At 51.4% G+C, this 19,503-nt stretch overlaps 1 protein-coding gene across 2 annotated transcripts in view; it reads left to right on the top strand.

The window, feature by feature from the left end:
* Window positions 1-19,503, top strand: part of SORCS2 (sortilin related VPS10 domain containing receptor 2) — a 571,039-nt gene that overhangs the window by 146,225 nt on the left and 405,311 nt on the right. The gene's annotated exons all lie outside the window — the stretch shown is intronic.

Here is a 19,503-nt window from a genome sequence, read left to right as displayed (position 1 = left end):
AGCTGGAAGCGTTCCTTCTTTATTGACATGAAATTCACATAGCATACAATCAGTCATGAAATGTGGCTTCAGTGACATTAAGTGCATCCACCACCGCAGCCTGGACTAAAGCATTTTCGTCTCCCCAAAAGGAGACCCCAAACCCATCAGTCACTTCCCGTTTCTGCTCCTTCTAGCCCCTAGCAACCACCAGTCGGCTTTCTGTGTCTATGGGTTCGCCTCTTCTAGATACTTTATACTGATAGAATCACGTATGATGTGGTCTTTCGCTTCTGCCATCCTTTACAAAGCACAGCATTTGCAAGGTCCACTTATGTCATAGCAGGTGTCAAGAGCCCATTCCTTTTTCATGGCTGAGTAATATTCTGTGGTGTGAATAGACCACAGTTTGTGTATTCATTCATTTGTTGCTGAACATTTATGTTGTCCATTTGGGAGTATTTGGGGAAGGTCTCGCCCATTCAAGGACTGAGTGCCCACTGGGTGCCAGGCTATTCTGGCACTGGGAACAAGGGGCTGCAGCTCCCAAGGGCCAGTGACAGTGACACAGAAATGCGTCTGCCTCCTCCCCTGAGCTACTCACTGCGTCCTGACCCTCTGCCTCGCAGAGCTGCCTCTGACGTTGCCCGGGCCCCGTGCTCAGAAGGGCCTGTGCTGGGTTTATTGCTGCTGCCGCCATCTTGCCCTTCTCATTATTTTTGAATGCGGGCCCACGTTTCATTTGGCATTTAGCCTTGCAGATTCCACAGCCGTCCCTGGTGAATCCGAGGGGGAAGCGTGCCCCTTCATTTCCTGCTTTTTATTCAGGGCTGGAGGGGTCGCTGGGGTCCATCTTGTCGGCCAGGATGTGTCCTTTCCCCCTTGGAGCCGCGGTGTGGAGGGAGGTGGAGGCACCCCTTGTGGGGACCCTGGGGTCCGGCCTGCTCGCACCCCCCAGCTACACACAGGGATGAAGCCTTGCAAAGCTTCCAGCAGCCCTCCCGTCAGCATTTCGGAGGCCAGGGTAATGGAGTGTCCCCTATAAAGTTTCATATAAAATAATCTGCCTTAAGGAATAGCCTGAGAGGGGTAATTGGCCGCTGGCGTGGGCGGTAATTATAACGGTTGTTAACCCTCAGAGCTGTGAGCAGGCAGATGGGACTAATTTGATCTCTTCTGTTGTAAATTGTGGTTGCCAAGGTGGAAGGAAGCAGTGGTTATCTTGAAGGTGGCGACGCCAGCTTCCCTGGTGCTGGCCAAGGTCTCTGTCTTGGCTGTGCGGCCTTCGGGGGTGCCTGGAACCGAGGGACGTAAGGTGGCTACAGACAGTTCTGGGAAGGGGATTGCGGGGAAGGGGACAGAGTGACGTTGACACAGTCCCCGACCATGTGGGCCCCGAGTGGCTCATGATCCTCTGCCTACGTTCTTCCGGTCACTGAACAGGGGCGTTAGGAAGGCAGACGTCCGGGTCCTCCTGTCTGCGCTGTCAGCAAACGTGCCAGTCGCCCTCGGGCATGAGGTGGCCTGGCTGGCATGAAGCATGGGCTTCAGGGAGTCACCAGGGCCCGATCACATCGTCGCCAGGGGCATCTGTTTGGGTGCTGTGCTGAAGTGGGAGCCTGGGACCTTGGAAGCAGCTGGGTTTGTGTTCAGCTTTCTGCTTGATGACGCATCTGAGCCTCAGCTTCTTCACTTGGAAGGTCGGGGTCCCTGCCCCCACACTGGAACGGGGCAGGCTTGATGCAGGTGGCGTGCACAGTCCCGGGTCTGGCACGGGAAGGGCTTTGAGGATGGATCTCCCTGTGCTGGCGCCTGCTCCCTCTGCACAGAGCCTTGACCTCCATAAGCGGGCAGCTCAGCTATTGAGAGCTCGGGCCCTGGGGCAGACGCCTGGCTTCTTTTTACCAATGTGGCTGCTTTCTACCTGGGTGACCCTGTCTGCCTCAGTTTCCACATGTGGACAATAGCCCTTAAGAGGTCAGGAGGAAGCACTGTGCCAGATGGGGCCGGTATACACCCACCTAGCGTTGAGTGGGTTGGTACACAGCATAGAATAAGTACTCAAGACAGGGCGGCGCTCCGTTCCCACAGCCCCTGACTTCCCTGTAGCTCTGCTCCATGAGGAAGCTTGACAGGCCCTGTTGGGGGGGATCCTGAGGCTGCCAGGTTCTGCGAGTGACCCGAGGCCCTGCAGCTGGGAGGTGGCAGTGCCGGGGGTGCTTCCGGTGCTCCCTGTAAGGCGTGGCCATGACGTGTCTTTCCAGGGCTGGGTGGGAGGATTAGTTGGCTTCTAAGCCCTGGTATAGATCCAAGTTGCCCCAAGATGGTCTTTCTCTTTGATCTGCAAGTGAAACTGACATGGAGGTATGGGGTGAGTGCAGTTTGGACGTGGAACCTGACACTCTGCCCTGCCTAAAAGTCCACGTGTCTGCAGCCCTTTGACGTCATTAGCTATCAGGCAGCGCCATCTGCTCTCACCATGCCCGCAGTGCAGGGCCTGGGATGTAAGGTCTCAGTGGGTTCCTCATCTGCTGAGTCTCATGCTGTGGGGCCTTCTTTGCAGACGTTGAGCAGTTGTCCAGATGCGGAGGGTCACAGGTTCCCAGGAGCCGGGACTAACTTATCCCATGGAGCCTTCCAGAAATGACGGGAAACCAGGCACCCTGCCCAGCACCCAGGCCTTCACTGCTGGCCGGAAGGGAGATGGGTGGACGGAGGGCCGGGTCTGTGTGGTTTCCTTGCAGCCTCTGCTCTGCGCATTCATCGCCTGTGCCCACAGAATAGCCCCGGTGAGACCCACTGGAGGGCAGTGTGCCCCCGTCGGGGCTGGGGATTCAGGAAGGGGAGCAGGCAGTGGGGAGTTTTCTTGCATGGGAGAGGCCAGAGCACACAAAGTGAGGGGCAGAAACTTGCCTGGGACCAGCCGAGTCCTCCCATGCTGGGGTAGGAGGTGAAGAGGAAGCACCATGCTGGGTGGAAGCTGGGCGAATGAGTTGGTTTTTGGGACTGAGGCCTAAATGGCGAAGCGAATAAACCCCCTACCGCACCTCACCCCTGATTCCCCTATATATTGACTCACTGTTTATCCTCGAATGCAGTAGACAACAAGACCAGCAGTCTGCAGGAGGAGCACAATGGCTCTGAGAGGGAGTTTGGGAGCTTTTGGCTGTGCTGTGCAGCTCTGGGGGCCACCCAGACCCCAGTCTCATTCTCTAGGTGCCTCCAGGCTGCTTTTGACTTGCCGGTGAGACTTGGGGCGCCTCGGCCTGTTCTCCCTCCTACTGCTGGCGGAAAGGGTAGGGTGTTTGCCACAAGCTTCCTTCCAGGGACTTGGATGGATTTGAGCAGGAAGGGTGGGAATTTTACCTTGTGATGAAAATGTCACTCATACTGCGCTGGGCCCCCATTTTCAAAGCAAAACTATGGAGCGGTAGAAGCTTGTTATTTACATCTTCTCGGTGTCTGTCATGAAATCTTAAAACTTCTTAATGTTGGGGCACAGGACAGACTGAGCAGTGCTGAAATCCTAAGACCAATATTAAAATATTAAGCGTAGAAAGTGCACATTAGGTATGACTTCAGGACAGCTAAAGGACCTTCACTTGTCTTTTTTTTTCCTTTGAGACCGAGTCTTGCTCTGTCCCCAGGCTGGAGTGCGATGGCACAATCTTGGCTTACTACAACCTCTGCCTCCTGGGCTCAAGCAATTCTCCTGCCTCAGCTTCCCGAGTAGCTGGAACTACAGGTGCGCGCCACCTAATTTTTGTGTTTTTAGTAGAGATGGGGTTTCACTATGTTGGCCAGGATGGTCTTGATCTCTCGACCTCGTGATCTGCTCACCTCGGCCTCCCAAAGTGCTGGGTTTAGAGGCGTGAGTCACCGCGCCGGCCAACTTGTCTCTTTCTTGAGAATCCATGCTGTTGTTGGAAGGGGCTGCAGGAGCTTTACACACAGTGCCGTCAGCTTACAGATGAGGTCATGGTCCTCAGTGACGAGTTGTAACTTGGGGGTCTGCGAGCTTCCCTTCTAGTGCTCTTCCAGGCTATTTTGATGAAAATAGCTGAGTATGAGTCCAGCAATGCTGCTGGCTATCTGCGTCACCCTAGACCAGTCCTAGGATCTCTCCAAGCCTCCGATTCCTGCCTGTGAGATGCAATGACCTTTAAAACCTTTGATCATAGTATTTCTTTTCTGCTTAAAATCTTCCAGTGATGGCTTAATGCTCCTGGGGTGGAACCCAAGCACATCAACAAAGCTCACAAGATCTCTGGCAACCCTTCTGCAGCAGACCCAGTCTTCCTTCCCGCCGCTCTCTCTCCCCGACTGTTGGAAACAGATGCTCGGTGCCTCAAAGAAAAAATAGCACTGAGACAACGGATCTCTCAGCAAAACAATTTTTACTTCCTGGACTGCAGGAAGGGTACTCTCGCTAGCCATCTTGCCAGAGAGTACAACGAACAAAGGAAAACAGACATATTTATCCCTTATGCATTTAGGGTTGTCATTACTGCTGTGTCTGATCTCCGTTGGCTGGAGCCAGACCTCACAGTCTAAACAAACCCGATTGGCTAACAACATAAAACATTTCTAAACAGGTAAAAGCAATGGGGAGCTGGGACATGCCTGTGAGCACGTCCAGCACAGATATCTTGGTTAAAGTACAAGGACAGAGAATGTACTATGTGCCTGTAAGCATGGCGTGTTTAACAGCTGCATAGGATAAGGCTTCACAAACAGTTATTAGCACACTTATGATTTATTCTTCAACACGAAAGGAAACTTTAAAGAGGACTGTTCTAGTTCCCACCCACTCCAAACTCCAGTTTCTGGAGTGCCTCCGTGTCCCTGTCTCTTGCCTCTGAGTTTTCCCGCTGGTGGGTACCTCCCCTTAGACCACCTTCTTCCTCGTCTGCCATCTTGTCTCTGGACAATTCCTTCTGTTCCTTCATGGTCAGTCTGGCCAAAAGGTCTACCATTTCTGGTGATTTTCTCAAAGAACTAACTCTTGGTTCCATTTATTTTTCTGTATACTTTTTCTGTCATCGATTTCCCTTATTTCTGCTCTGATCTGTATTATTTCCGTCCTTCTCCTTACTCTGGGCTTACTTTTCTTTTTCTAGCTTCTTGAGGTGGAGCTTAGATAATTGATGTTGGTTTTTCTTCCTTTTTAATATCAGTGTTTAAAGTTATAAATTTCCCCCTTTGCACTGCTTGAGCTGCATTGTGATATGTGGTGTTTCAGTTTTACTCAGTTTAAGATATTTTCTAATTTCATTAGTGATTTCTTCTTTGAGTCTCAGATTATTTGGAAATCTTTTGCTTATTTTTAAAATATTTGAGACTTTCCCAAATTTCTTTCCATTGTTGATTTATAATTTGGCTCCATTATAATCAGAGAACACATTTAGCAGGATTCCAAGCCTTTAATATTTATTGAGACTTGTTTTACAGCCTAGCATGTGATCTATCCAGGAGAATGTTTTATGTGCACTTGAAAATAATGTGTACTCTACTGTTATTGGGTGGAGTATTTCATAAATGTCAATTAGCTTAAGTCAGTTGATAATATTGCTCAAGTCAAGATCTACTGATCTTCCACCTACTTGTTCTAACAATTATTGAGAGTAGGGCATTGAAATCTTCAACTGCAGGTGTAGAACTGTCTTTTTCTCCTTTCAGTTCTGTCAATTTTGCTTCATGTATTTTAGGGCTATGCTGTCAGGTGCATATATATTTATACTTGTTATATCTTCCTGAAGGGTTGATCTTCCTTCTCATCCTTCAGCCTCACTTAAACCAGTCTTCCCAGATGTCAGACAATGCTAGTTCCCAGGTCCATCATAACATTCATCAAACTGTATTATAATTGCTTGAAAATTACATGAGGTCAGGGAGCATGTCAAGCCTGTTCAGCTCTTTATGGTCAGCACCTAACAGAAAGCCTGCACACACACAGTAGTAGGTGCTCTGGAAACATTCGCTGACTGAATGAAGAATAAGGTCATATCTATGAAATATATTATTTCTGAACATAATTTTTTAGAACAATGCCTTTGCCCAAGGGAAGCTGTCCGAACAGCTCCTTCAGGCGTTTGTGTTTGGGACCACACAGAGTCACCTGTCTGAGGTGGGGCACCTGTGCCAGTCCTATTTTCTCTTGGGACTGGATCTGGCATCGGCTCCTATGTTGGCATCCACGTGTTTCTCTGCAAGCATTCTCCTTGGCAACCCTGGGTCCATTGATGATGAACTTCCATGGGCCATGCCTTGTGCCAGATATCAAGGACATATCAGTGAATAAGAATAAAAAGCACCTACTGTGGGCATTCTGCTGGACCCTCTGTATGCCTGTTTCAGCCTCATGATGACCCAGTGAGGTATCGGGACTCCCATAGCTGTTTGCAGACAAAGAACTCACGTGAGGCCCAGGGAGGTTAAGCAGTTTGTTCAAGATCAGGCAGCACTTAAGTGGCAGAGCTGAATAACTCACCTGAGTGTTTCCAAATCCCAAGCCTATCTCCACTCCTCCCTTCTCCCCGGAGAGCTGAAGGATGCTCTTCTGATTCTGTGGATTTCTGTGGGCACTTGACTCCGAGACTAAAACGCCATGTGTTTAAACCACAGTATCTCAAAGGAAAGGGGAAAATTTCTGTAGTTACTACATTTTAAGGCAAATTAACCTTGATAACATCTTTAATGTCATGTGTTAGACTATTTTCCCTTAGTAATGCATTAAAACTGTCAGACCTGATATGATCGCACAATTAATGAGATTACACATGATGTAAATTTCAATTCATTATTACAGTGTCTGCGCTAATAGACTTTTGATTAATACCCGCAAACCATGCTGGTTCAAAAGGACAACTTTTTGTGAATCACATGAAATGAACAGGCAGAGGCAACCACGATTTTGAAGAACGAAAGGGAGGATGATTTCTGAGGATGCTCTTGTCTAGTGATTTACTAAGATTAGCAGTAAAGATAGAGTTAATTAAGACAGTCCCTTGTGTCAGGCTGGGGAGCTGGAGGAGCCAATGTGAGACACGTCATCCTGTGAATTTCTCCCTGGGTTGCCCTTTCGGAATTCCTGGGGAAATTACTCACCATTAACTCCATGTCCTTCGGGTCATTCATTCTTCCAGCGCCGCCATCTTTCTTGACAGGATTATGAAATTAGAGTTCAGCTAGTGAAAGCATATGGTGCAAGGAAACTATTCTGTGAACTTGAAGAACAATAGAAACAACTCTGATTTCTTGAGTGCTTTTGCTGTGTCGGACACTGCTGTTAGATGCTCTTTCTTTAGGCACGCATTTGTTCCCCGACTCCCCGGCGATGGCCTGGCCACTGTCATCAGCCTCCACGTTACAGATGATGAAACTGAGGTTTGAGGAGCTAAGTGCCTTGGCTAAGACCATGTGGCTCATTAGGAACAAATTTCAATCGTGTGTGTGTGTGTGTGTTTGAGATGGAGTTTCGCTCTTGTTGCCCAGGCTGGAGTCAGTGGCATGATCTTGGCTCACTGCAACCTCCGCCTCCCGGGTTCAAGTGATTCTCCTGCCTCAGTCTCCTGCATAGCTGGGATTACAGGCATGCACCACCACACCTGGCTAATTTTTTGTATTTTTAGTAGAGAGTTCACCATGTTAACCAGGCTAGTCTCGAACTCCTGATCTCAAGTGATCCACCTGCCTTGGCCTTTCAAAGCGCAGGGATTACAGGCATGAGACACCGCACCTGGCTGAATCTTGTGTTTTTAGTGGCTGTGTTTTCTACCTTTTGCTATTGGAAAGTGACCCATCCTATGAGTGGCCTCACCTTGTTGGAAACACATTTGTAACATGATAGCAGCATTCTCCTTGGTTATAGACTGAAAAGACGGAGACACCCCCACCCCCTTGCTTCCATACACTTACATGACATAAATTGACTGCTACCAAGGGAGAACTCAACTTAATTGCACACCTACCTCCTATGCCAGTCACTGAGCTTGGTGCTTGCAATATGTTAGCATACTTCATCATCACAGCAAGGCTTGGGGTGGGCGCTATGTCTGCGAGGAAGCTGGGGGCCAGGGGCAGCATGGCTGGGGCTGGAACGCTGGTCTGTCTCATTGCAACACTCATGCCCTGTCCACCCCTGCGGTGGGGAGCAGAGGGCCCCTCTGCCCCAGTGATGATTCTGGATGGCTGCAGGTAGGTCCTGCAGGTATCTTAGCATTCTCATTGTGAACATCTTTCTGTGTCAAGGTGTGGGGTCTTCTGGGGCTGTCACTGGCCCCGAGCCCCTGGAGCACAGGGCCAGTGGGGTGGGTGTGGGCTAGGTGCCCTGTGCCAGGCTGCAGAGCGAGACCCTAGACTTTATCCCCAGACCCTGGGGAGGCTCAGGAGGTCACAGGATCCTGGGGCAGGGGGCTGGATGAGCAGGGGGCTGAGTGGTGTGGTAGAAGGAACAGCCAAGCAGATCCCTGCCTGCCCTGCTCCGGCATGTCCTTGGCCGTTCAGTGAGGGCTTGGACGAAGCGAGCAGACCTCAAGCCGGATGGACGTGAGGCTCACCCAGCGAGTGGCTTTTGGGCCACACTAGTGCCCGGGGTGCTGCGGAGGCCCAGGTCTGGCCTTTTGTTGGCATTCCTTGCTGGGTTTCAGTGCGTGGGCCAGAGCACCACTGGACTGGACGCTCTGTCGTTCCTTTGCAGCTCACCCGTGAAAGTCACTCTAACTGTACGTAATGCCCCTGGAGCTGCATTTCCAAACCAGGGATGAAACAACTCTCCTGAGCGTTTGGTGTTCCAGGCTGTTCTCCTGTTTTCCCACCACTGGACAATTTCAGTCCTCGGAAATCAGTTAGGATTCTGTTTTACCCCTGGCCCCAGGTGTCACCAAGAAATATCTGGCACATTCAAAAAGAGAGCTATGAACAAAAGGTAATGTCCAATGCTAGCAAAAGTCTGGTGAAAAGGGAATTTTCATGCATTTTTCTGCCAGTGTCGTAAATGGACACAACTCTTTTGTTTTAAGAAGCACAACCCACCCCATGACTGTGGAATCCCACTTTGTGGGAATTTCCCTGAAGGAAAGCACTCCCCATATGCAGGTGTTTGCAGCAATGTTATTTATAGCATCCACAAGGAGGAGACCATGGCAGGGTTCCAGAGTGGGCTGCAGTTACCATCAATCAGGCCACCTCCCATTATGAATGATGTTGAATAATCAAATATTATAATTTTGAAGACCAATGTGGAACAGAACTTAGCAATACATGGACAATAGGATCTGGGGAGGGCATTGGGTGCCCTGCTTAGGAATTTTGACCTTTGATATCCAAAATCCTGCTAGAAGGGACACTCCCAAAGGGCAGCGTGGCTGGGCCTGCAGCTCCTGGCACCTAGGATGGTGACGGGGTGCGCTGGCTGCTGGGGGGACCCAGTGGATTGGCAGGTGTGACCCTGAAGGCCAGGACTCCCAGCAGGCAGTAGGTCCAGGCAGTCAAGGTGAGAGACGTGCACCTGGGCGGTGACCAGGCCCGCGGGAGGGTGGGCTTGAGAGGTTGTCACCAATGCCACTTGGCAGCCCTTCTCTTGGGCTCTATTACTTAACATGCTGTTGGCCACACTGCTTTTTTAATTGCCTAGGAATTCTCTGCTATTGATTGCTGATATTAGCTCCAGCCTCCCTGGAGAGACTGGCTCACTGTGGAGCATGCCAGAGCGGGTCCCCTTCATCTGTGTCCACTCTTTGCGGCTGCGTGGGATACAGGGGCCCACACAAATTCATCTTCTCTTCCCTGTGCTGCTGTCTAGGGTTAGGACAATGGAGGGAACGGGCTCCCTGAGGCACGTGTGGTCCGGGTGGGGGTGTCGGAAGCTGGTGTGTACAAGTCAGGCTGCCCATATTGTCCCCCTGTGCTCACAGCTGCCATGCTTGCCCTGCTCCACGGACCAAGCTGCAGGGGTGACCCACACAGGCTGCACACCCCCACTTAGCCCCTCAGCTTCTGCCCATGGGGCTGGTGGGAGCCCCTGGCCCTCTGCTGCCTGAGTCACTGTCACCGCAGTGTCATTGTGAGCACAGGGACTACACATCTGCTGTTTACTGACAGCTTCATAAAGCGGCAGAACAGAGATTGCTCAGAACAGAACCCTGTCACAGCGGGTGTTATGGTTCCCTTTGCATTGTCACCACCCCTGCCACAGCCTTCTCCCTCCTCTCCCCACCCCCGTGGCCAGCCCTTGCCTGTTCTCTGCTCTCCTTCCAGCTCTGCTCTGTCTGCCTGACAGGGCCTTCTCCACGCTATCTTACTCTGTCCCTTCTCGTCACATCCTTCTCTCCTTTCTTTCCGTCCTTGGCTTTCCTGTCTCTTTTCCTTATCTTGGCCAGTCTGTCTCTCTTGTTAAATGGCTTCTGGACAACAGTTCTCTGGGTCAGGCCCTTGCTGGCTGAGTGAGCTTCTGTAGGGCCACCGAAGAGGGGACAGCTCATGATCCTCTGAAAAATCAGAGGCCCCTGTCCACCGTCCCATCCCTCTCTCCCTGTCTCCCATCCATCCATCCATCCATCTATCCATCTTCTATCCATACATCTTCCCATCTATTCCTCCCTCTCTCCCCAGTCCATCCACTCATTCACCCACCCATTTATTATCCATCCATCTATCTATCACCCATCCATTCATCCATCATCTACCCATTCACCCATCTACCCCCACCCATCAATCCATTCATCCCCCATCCATTCACCCCCTGGTCCACCCAGCTATCTACTGTCCATCCAACTACTCAGGCTGTCATGTATCCATCCAGTCACCCATCTACCTGCCTACTCCTTCATCTGTCCATCTACCCATCCACCACTTACCCACCCACCCCTCAATCCATTAATCTATTTATCTACCTGTCTACCCACCCAAAACTTCCCGATACTTGCTCTGTATGTGTGCTGGGATGCAGTCATAGACATATCAGGTGAGGTTAGCTGCTGCTTCTGGGCTCACAGAAGCCTCTGTGTATCCATCTTTCAAAATGTTGATCCCTCTAAATTGTGAGATGTTTTCTGCAGCTCCGTCTCCCTCAGTGGATTGTGAAGGCTTCCAGAGCTTGGGCTGGGTCTTGTTTATCCCTTGGTACTGAGAACTGAGGTGCCTGGCATATTGTAGGTTTCCAACACATTCAAGTTTGAATGAATGAATGAGGCGATGCCCTAGTCTAGTCATTCAGTTTTACAAATGAGGACATGAGTTCAGAGGTGTGTGGGCCTTAGCCAGTGCTGCACAGCAGTGTTGGGCAGTGCCAGGACTCACCCCAGTCTCCTGGATGCCATTCTGGAGCTTAGCCCTGCGTCTTGCTATCTCTGAAACTGTGAGCCGGGGTTGGGTGTGTGTTGCAGGAGGTCTTTCCTGGGCTCAGTCCTGGAGGAGAAAGCAAGTAGGCTCCGCTCTCAGCACGTGACTGGCAGGCTCTGGAGCTGGGCGTAGAAGGCAGCACTGGGCACATCTGCCTGGACCCAAGGCTCTGCATCGCATGCTCACTGAGTGAGCCCACCTGACATCACATCCTCGGAGGACACCCCTCAGCCTCACGCCTGCTGCAGTTTGAACGGCAGGAAGGGGAGTCTTTGGAGCTGTCAACAGGGCGGGAGAGCTGTACATGCTACGGGCCAGGGACTGTGTGCTTCGGAAATAAAACTTTGGTGAAGTCAGGGCCTTTGTCACCCTGGGGTACATATAGGTCTGACCCCCGTGTAGGTGGCTGAATCTTATAACCACGGTTTCTTGGAGCCTCCTTGTCATGTATACAATTTTTCTTTTTGGTGTCGCAAGGAAGAATTAACACTGGGATAACAGATCTCTCAGCAAAGCAATTCTTTTTACTTCCTGCAGAAAGGGTACTCCCACTAGCAATCTTGCCATGATTGTACAAGGAACAAAGGAGAGCAGACGTATTTACTTCTTGCCCATTTGGGGTTGTCCTCACTGCTGCATCTGATCTCTGTCGGCTGGAGCCAGACCTCACAATCTAAACTAAAACCCGATTGGCTAATAACTTGAAACTTTTCTAAACAGGTAAAAGCAATGGAGAGCAAAAGAGGGAAGTCCAGATAAGGAAGGGGCACAGGCTGCGAGCTGGGACATGCCTGTGAGCACGTGCAGCACAGGTATCTTGGTTAAAGTACAAGGACATAGAATGTACTACGTGCCTGTAAGCATGGCGTGTCTAACAGCTACATAGGATAGGGCTAAACAAAGAGGTATTAGCAAAAAAGCAAGAAGGCTTTTGAAGAAAGTGTTTAAAACAAACTATTATCTCTATCGCTTACGAATTTTTCTTAAACAAGAAAGGAAACTTTGAAAAGGAATGTTTTTACTTCCCACAGTCCGAATACCCTGGGTAAGGGCAGGGGAGAAATCACGACATACCCTCTTTTTCAGATTAGGAAACGGAGGCTCGGAGAGATGAGGCCTCTTGCTCAATCTGAGGTTGTGTCTGACGTCATGTCTTCCCGGTTCTAGAGGTCGTCATCAGCTCTGTGATAGAGAGGACTGTGCCTGGCAGTGGTTCTCACTGGGAGGGGGTAGAGGAGGATGGACTCAGCCACCAGAGGTGGGGGCCAAAATCTAGGAGCCCAGAAAGTGAACTGCCAGCGAGGGCAGGGCCATCCCTGCAGAGGTGGCATGGGAGGTGCCGGTGGGCACAGGCTAAGGCAAAAAAGTGGGGGTGTCTCATGGCAGGTCCCCCAGATGCTGGCACCCGAGCAGGCTGGCAGGGCTTCTCCCAGGTCCCAGAGGGAAGTCTACGTCCAGCCTTGGCTCCAGGTGGGACCCATAGTCAGCTATTGGGAACACCGGGTTCCATGCTGAGCCTAGGGTTAGAACCAGACAGGCACCCAGAGGTGGGGGGTTCAGCCTGGTGTGCGGGTCCCTGTGCAAAGGGTCTGCAGGGCCTGGTAGTGGGGCTCTATGATGACAGTCTGTGACTTAGCACGAGGCCTGGCACTTAGTAGATGCTCAGTAAATCACTGTGAACTCTGAAGCAGAAGATGGGTATGAGTGTGCACCTCCAATCCGTTCCCTGGGACCCCTGCCCTGAGCTGTGCTCTCTTGGCTTCAGTGGCACTGGCGAAATGGTGGCCCTGGATGGTTCTGGGAGGACAGCCCTGGCTGCTTTATGGCTCTTCTGGGTCGTGTTTGTCAGGGAGCTGGTGGTGGGGAGGGGGCGGTGGTTGATGGATCAGGGAGGGGTTGGGCAGTTTAAGTCCGACCCTTAGGTTATTTTAGCAGGACTTTCAGTAATGAATTTTTCATTAGTGGGAAGCCCAGCACTGGTGAAGGTCTCTTTGGGAAAGCCTAATGATTTCATCAGATAAATATTTAAACCCAAGGAAGCCAGTCACAGCTTCCAGCAAAGAAGGTTCTCCCCTTTCTCAGCTGGCAGCCCGAGAAGTGTGCCCCGCCTTTACCGCCTTAAGCCACACCGCCTTTACTTGAACCTACTTTACCCGCCTTTACCCGCACCTCCTTTACCCACACCTCCTTTACCCACCTTTACCCGCACTTCCTATACCCACACCACCTTTACCCGCCTTTACCCGCACCGCCTTTACCCACCTTTACCCGCACTTCCTATATCCACACCACCTTTACCCGCCTTTACCCGCACTCCCTATACCCACACCACCTTTACCCGCCTTTACCCACACCTCCTTTACCCACCTTTACCCGCACTCCCTATACCCACACCACCTTTACCTGCCTTTACCTGCACTGCCTTTACCCACCTTTACCCGCACTTCCTATACCCGCACCACCTTTACCTACCTTTACCCGCACCACCTTTACCCACCTTTACCCGCACTTCCTATATCCACACCACCTTTACCCGCCTTTACCCGCACTTCCTATACCCACACCACCTTTACCTGCCTTTACCTGCACTGCCTTTACCCACCTTTACCCGCACTCCCTATACCCACACCACCTTTACCCGCCTTTACCCACACCTCCTTTACCCACCTTTACCCGCACTCCCTATACCCACACCACCTTTACCTGCCTTTACCTGCACTGCCTTTACCCACCTTTACCCGCACTTCCTATACCCGCACCACCTTTACCTACCTTTACCCGCACCACCTTTACTGGCACCTCCTTTACCCGCCTTTACCGGCACCACCTTTACCCCCGCGACTTCACTCTCCTCTCTCTCTCTGTTTCTGGAGCCCCTTGCTCCCAGTGTCCACCTGTCTGCTCTTCAGGTGAGAACAGGTCTGGGAACTGGCTTTGCGCGATGTTGCAAGCATGATTGGAGACCTCTTTCTTCTGTTTTGTTCTCTGCATGGGCCCCACCCTGTGTCATTGCAATGACCTTGGAAAGAGTCCCTGGTTTCTGCTAAGCTTGTCCTGGTCCAGCATCCCTCAGGGAAAGGCCAGGGCAGTTGAGAGGGTCCAGGTGGAAGACCAGACACACTCACCTTGATGTGAGCACTGACCTCGGACCTGTCACCCCATGGGAAGGCAAGAGGACCTGCCCAGCGCTGCCTTCTGGCTCCCTGCTCCACAGCCTGCGAGGCACCTGCTGGGGGCTCACCTTCTGGCTTTCTCCCCCAAGAAAGACTACCAGCACTAAACACACCCAGCCCCAGCTCCTGACTGAAGAGAGACAGGAAGGTGCAGAGGTAAGCACCAGCATAGGATTCAGGAGATCGGGGCGAGTCCCAGCCCTGCCCAGAGCCCTGCCCAGCCCCAGCTAAGGCCCACACATCTCTGAGCTCGGGTCCTCACTTGGGGTTTCTCTTCATGTCACCTCTGCAAAGGCACCAGAGGCCATCTGGGAGCTTCTACAAACCAGAGAGGGGAAGGGCAATAATTAAATAAGAGCTCTCCTAGCATGGGGTGGAAAAGTGAGAGGGGGAGAGAGAGAGAAAGAGAGAGGAAGAGAGGTAGACACACACACACACACACACACACACAGAGAGAGAGAGAGAGAGGCAGCACAGGGGGCATCTCTGACACTAGGGGCCTGGTCCCCACAGCACAAGGAGCCTGGGAACTCTGCACTGAAAATCCAAACCCCAAAGTAAGTGAACCCCAGACTTGATGGCATTTCTTGGCCATGCCTTGGGTGTACCCTCTTCCATCATAGGGAAGGGTTATTGATGATGATATTCAGCACTTCTTGTATTTCATAAAATATTAGGTGGCTTTTATTAATAGTTTGTTTATTCCAATCTTATCTTTTGATAGGAAAACACATACATACACAGAAGAAAACCCCACATTTTACTCGCAACGCCCAATATGTTCTGTATGCCGGTCCAGCTAATGATGTGTTCTTGTTCATTAGTTTGCATAATTCTGGAATTGTGGAAGGAACCCTGGGCTCGCTGGAAGGAAACTGGGCCTGAGTCCCCACTCTGCCCCCATGAGCTGGAACCCAGGCAGTAGCATCAGTGAGAGGGTCCCCTTCACTCTCCCCTCTCCTTCTCCCTCTGATTTTAGCATCACCCCTCTGCGCCCTTCTGGGTTGGTAGCATCCGAGCCTGCCCCACCATCGCACAGATCTCTCTGGCTGAAGACACTCTTAGAACCTCTTTAGACAAATACTTCTGATATACAACCTGTATTTTGCAGAGGAGGCTAACTGCTGCAACAAAAATGCCCCCAAGTTAATAGCTTATGCTATAAATGCTTACATTTTTGTTGACGTGGTCAGCCAGAGTGGAGGGTCCTGGTGGGTGGATCTCCGGCAGGCAATTACACAAGGCCTCAGGTGCCTTCACCGTGTGGCTCTGCCATCCCCAGGGTCCTCAGAGTCCTTCAGTTCCCCTGTGTGGGTGGGAGGGAGAGAATGTGGAGGGCGGAGGTTTGCAACAAGGACGCGAAAGATTGAGTTGATGGTAGCTTTGGAACCCGGTGTCTGGGCCCCCAGAGCGCATGGAACCTCAGGGCTAAATGAGGAAAACGTGAACTTGACTTCAGTGGTGCTGGGAAACGCAGTCTCACTGTGAACCTGAGGAACAGGAAGTGCCTCTGTGGAACGGACAGCACTTCTTTGCTTCCAAAAGTGCTGTGATGCTTTTCTGAGTGAGGTCCAGAAATCAAGGGCCACGGGGCTTCCTAGCTGACAGGAGGCCCGCTGGCAGGAGGTAGAGCTGCCCTGGCTGAGACGTTGAAGTCCTAATCCCCATGTAATGGTATTTGGAGGTGAGGGCTTTGTGGGGTGAGTAGGTGTAGAAGCCATCATGAGGGTGGGAACCTACAATGCTCCAGCTGCCCTCCACCCTCCCTTCCCTCCACCTTCCCCTGGGTTTCTCGGCTGCAGCCCGACCCTCTCGCCCTCTTTCTGTCCTCTGAGCCACCCATGCTTGTTGCTGCCCCAGGACCTTTGCACTGGCTCTTTGGAGCACTGTTCCCCACATTCACATGGCTGGCTCCTCCCTGCAGGCCTCAATGATCACCTGTCAGAGAGGCTCTTTCTCCTGTCTCCTGGCCCTCGGGGCCACTCACCCAGCTTGGCTTCCGCTTCTCAGCTGTATTTTTCCCTGGGGCTTCTCACCACCGGATACAGTATGCATTTGGCTGCCTTATTCATTTGTTTTCTGTCTTGGCCTCTGTATTAGTTTGCCTGGGATGCTGTAGCAGAATATCCCAGACCGGAGGCTTCAACAACAGATGTGTTCAGAGGCTGGGAAATCCAAGGTCAAGGCTCTGGTTGAGTTTCTGGTTTTGGGTGAGGGCTCTTTTTCTGGCTTGCAGATGGCTGTCTTCTTACCATGTCCTCACATAGCCTTGGCTCAGTGTGTGTGCAGAGAGAGAGAGAGAGAGAGGGAGAGAGAGATCTCTTCTTTCTCTTATGAGGGCACAAATCCACCGTGAGGCCTTTTTGGAAACAGATGCTCAGTGCTGCAAAGAAAAATTAGCACCGAGACAAAGGATCTTTCAGCAATGCAGTTTCTACTTCCTGGACTGTAGGAAGGGTACCTTCACTAGCCATCTTGCCTTGTTCTAGAGTAAAAAGAACAAAGGAAAACAGACATATTTATCCCTTATGCATTTGGGGTCGTCCTTACTGCTGTGTCTGACCTCCATTGGCTGGAGCCAGACCTCACAATCTAAACTAAAACCCGATTGGCTAATAACTTACAACTTTTCTAAACAGGCAAAAGGAGAGCTGGGACATGCCTGTGAGCACGTCCAGCACAGATATCTTGGTTAAAGTACAAGGACATAGAATGTACTACACGCCTGCAGGCACGGCATGTCTCACAGCTACGTAGGATAGGGCTTCACAAAGTTATTAGCACACTTATTCTCTAACAAGAAAGGAAACTTTAAAAAGGAACTTTTCTACTTCCCACAGTCCCCACCCTCATGATGGCTTCTACACCTTCTCACCCCACAAAGCCCTCACCTCCAAATGCCATTACATGGGGATTAGGGCTTCAACATGTGGGTTTGGGTCAGAGGATGCGGGCATCTGTCCACAGCAGCCTCTCTCTGTGTGCTGTAACTTAGGCTTCATAACGGCAGAGAGTCTGGCTGTCCTGTTCAAAGCCAGGTCTTCAGAGCCTGAGAGGGCACCTGGTGCCTAGTGACTGTTTGTTGAATGAATGAACACGTTGATGAATAAACGATTCCCAGATCTCTGAAGAGGGCTCCAGGCCTGACTTGCTGACTGGGGCCAGGCTTGTCCTGGGGGGACTGGCCAGCCATACCTGCTCAGAAACATGTGCCGAGTGTTCTGCCAGACCTTTTATCTCCCTCTTCTCATCCAGCCTTCCCAATGAGCAGAGCAGGAGGTGCTCTGAGCCTCACCGTAGAGCTGGGGATGGTGGGCTGCAGGGAGGGGCAGGAGCTGGCCTTGAACCCTGTCTCCCTCCCCACTCACTGCGGCCAGGGGTCTGGCTGGAGCCCTTGCTGGGCCCAGACAGTGCAGCCACGCTTTCTTCTCCACCCTTGACCTTGGGTGTACAGCTCAGGTGCTCCAGACGTGTGTCTCTGATGCCTGTCCCAGGGACTCAGGAGACACCAGCTCAACTCTGCCTCCAGTGCTCGACCTTTGCTCTTTTATTTGAAAGAATCCAATAACAAATATGAAATATGACCAGATTGACATGACCATTGGTTCTTAATCCCAGATGTGAGAACTTGGATTTTTCTTTTCTTTCTTTCTTTTTTTTTTTTCTAGACAGAGTCTTGCTCTGTAGCCCAGGCTGGAGTGCAGTGGTGCGATCTTGACTCACTGCAACCTCCCCTTCCCAGGTCCCGGTTCAAGCGATTCTCCTGCCTCAGCCTCCTGAGTAGTTGGGATTATAAGCACGTGCCACTGCACCCAGCTAATTTTTGTATTTTTAGTAGAGATGGGTTTCACCATGTTGGCCACCTCGTGATCTGCCCACCACCTCGGCCTCCCGAAGTGCTGGGATTACAGGTGTGAGCCACCATGCCCCGTGAGAATTTGGATTTTTCTAATGAAGGGAGAGAGCAGATGACAGACTTTAGGCACTGACAGTCTATCTGAGGCTGCGGAACGTTGGCTGACAGGTCCCCACACTGGCGGAGCAGCCTGGCTGCCACGAGCTCTGGGGGTGGAGGCATCTGCTAATGGACTGGGTTTCAGGAGACGCTGATTACACACTTCACACAGTAATAATTGCTCATCTTCAACAGTGCTAATTGAGTGATAATTCTGCCCTTTCAAGGTGATTTAACCTTTCAGAGGCCCAGGCTTTTAGGAAGATTATTGGAGAGAATACGAACTCTATTGGGGGAAACAAATCCTTTCTTGGTTGAAAGGAGAGGTTTCATTTTGGTGTGATGCCTGCCACACACTCACCCACTCGGGGCCTGGCCAGGGCGTGGGGGGCAGGGCTGGATGCAGGGGTGGGTGGAGATTTCTCATTTGAATCCCAGAGGGCCTCGGGCCTTCTCCCCCTCCTGCCCTGTCTTTGCGGTGGGTGGAGGCTTCTGTGCACACTCCAGTCTGAAAACAGTGGATCCTGTCTGTCTAGACACGGTTCAAATGAAAATGAGCAGAGGAATGTGGTTCCTCCAGTTTGAGGCCATTTGCAGGTGGCCTCTGGGGTCTGCAGCTCCATGCTCGCTTCCTCCTGAAAATATTTGGGTACCCCCCATTCCCAAGGAGAGGAGCGTGCCGGCTCAGGTTTCCAAGAGTGGCTGGAGAGAAAATAATACACCCGATCTCATGGATGTGGAATCCATTTTCACAGGAAAGGTCACAGTGAATTTTTCTTAACACCAGTGCAATGTCAGAGCTGCCCAGAGTGCATGCCCATAGCGTGGGTGAGGAGGCCAGCTGGTTTCACCTGGTTAAGAAGAGGGGCCACTAATGGACATTTATGGGGCACCTGCTGGATGCCAGGCACTTGCTTACATGATCACTTGTCCTGATAGGAGCCTCCCAGGCTGTTATCAGTGACACCACTAACCTTATTTTATCAATGCAGAAATTGAGGCTCAAAAGGCCGGGTGCAGTGGCTCACGCCTGTAATCCCAGCACTCTGGGAGACT

This window comes from Aotus nancymaae, unplaced genomic scaffold (assembly GCF_030222135.1).
Source record: "Aotus nancymaae isolate 86718 unplaced genomic scaffold, 86718_ANA_hifiasm-v0.15.2.pri h1tg000006l, whole genome shotgun sequence".
Lineage (NCBI taxonomy): Eukaryota > Metazoa > Chordata > Mammalia > Primates > Aotidae > Aotus > Aotus nancymaae.
The sequence above is the reverse complement of the archived record's forward strand: the minus strand, read 5'-3'. Positions and strand labels throughout refer to the sequence as shown.